Source organism: Anneissia japonica, unplaced genomic scaffold, assembly GCF_011630105.1.
Source record: "Anneissia japonica isolate Jap-2015-1 unplaced genomic scaffold, ASM1163010v1 scaffold287877_len585272_cov192, whole genome shotgun sequence".
Classification (NCBI taxonomy): Eukaryota; Metazoa; Echinodermata; class Crinoidea; order Comatulida; family Comatulidae; genus Anneissia; species Anneissia japonica.
In genome coordinates, this window is record NW_022686151.1 from 151,106 (window position 1) to 152,700 (window position 1,595).

Genomic DNA, 1,595 nt, shown 5'->3' on the forward strand with positions numbered 1-1,595 from the left:
TATCATAGATCTTAATTTAAATCCCATAAATTGTTAATTTTGCCTACAATTATATGTTAGAGTTTTCAAAAGTTGTAAACAAAATATCAATTCTAACCATATCCTATTGATTACTCAATAAAATAATTTTAATTGCTGTCTTTCCACTGTGCATATCTTGCAGAGAAAGGTAAATTAATTTATTGTTTTAGGACAGGAAGCAATAACTTGAAATTAGTGAAAGTGGTTTTTGCTGAAGTGGTTTTATGTTGCAGATAATTTTTTTAAACAAATACTCTAAATTTGTTTATGGAATTGTGTACCATAAATGTGTGAATATAACCACAGGCATGTCAGAACAAGGGTTTTAATTGTACAATTAAAATTCCTTGGTCGGCAAATTGGTTTAAACCAGTGTACAAGCCAACTGGAATATAACCGGTTTTATAAGCTGAGCATAATCTATTAAAATGCCAAATGGAATAGCAGATTAGCTCAGTTGGCTAATCTGGTGGTAGCCACTGTGTGTGCGCTGAACCGTGAAGATCTCTAGGTCCCCGGTTCAATTCCCATCGCTGCCTCTCCTTGTGTTTCAGCTAGAGGGCTGAAATACAAGTTACAATAGCGCACCGTCCTGTGGATGAGACGTTAAAGCCGTTGGTCCTGTGTGCATTTATGGCCCATGTGCACGTTAAAGAACGCAGTACACTCTTCAGAAAAGAGTAGGGGATTGTCTCCCGGTGTACTGCCCAATCACCACCAAAAGGACCCCACTGGAAATAAGTCTTCTTCTAGACTTTTGTGGGCTATCCTTGGTGTTTACACTGAATAAATCCAATCCAATCCAATCGATGGAGGCCTGTAAAATGTCAATAATTCCCCCTTAAAGTTAATAGTGAGGTCCTCTGAATTGGGGTACCCACATTAAAATTCACTTTTTCAAAGGGAATAATGTAAAAATAAGGGGTTCAACCATAAATAGAAGCTACACTTATAAGCCAGCTTCCTTAAGTAACCTTATAGCCTCCCTAAGTAGTGTGGCTTTCCTGAGGATCTTGTCAGTGAGAGTTAGGTGAAGTAGTAGTTTATATATTTTATTAAGTTATTTATTCTAACAATAATCTCCACTCCACGTACAGAAAGGTAAACATAATTAAACAACACTGGTGAGAAACAAAAAAAAATTAATCAAATCTGGTGGAAAGTGGACAAATTAGAATTTAGATTATCAATGTCAGAATGGGCATCAACATAAATATCATCAGATACACAATAATAAATCCATTTAACAAAATATTAACTCTACTAAAAGAAACATTGAAAATAGCATTGTCTGTAATCTACAAACAAGGACCAAAAATGCAAAAACTGCTGGGTTGTCATGGTGTAGCCCAGTAGAGAGGTTTATTGAAGCTTATACTAATCTAGGGCTAATGCACTACCTCAATCTGATAATCCAACAGCTATTCCATTGGATCAGTTGAGTATCTGCGACTATAAATGTTAGTGTGTATCAGTAATAATAATGTTTAAGTATTTATAGATAAACTTAAGTACAGGTGAAGGTACAGGGTGACTTCATTGAGCCTTAAATCAATATGATGATGGGGATTTAA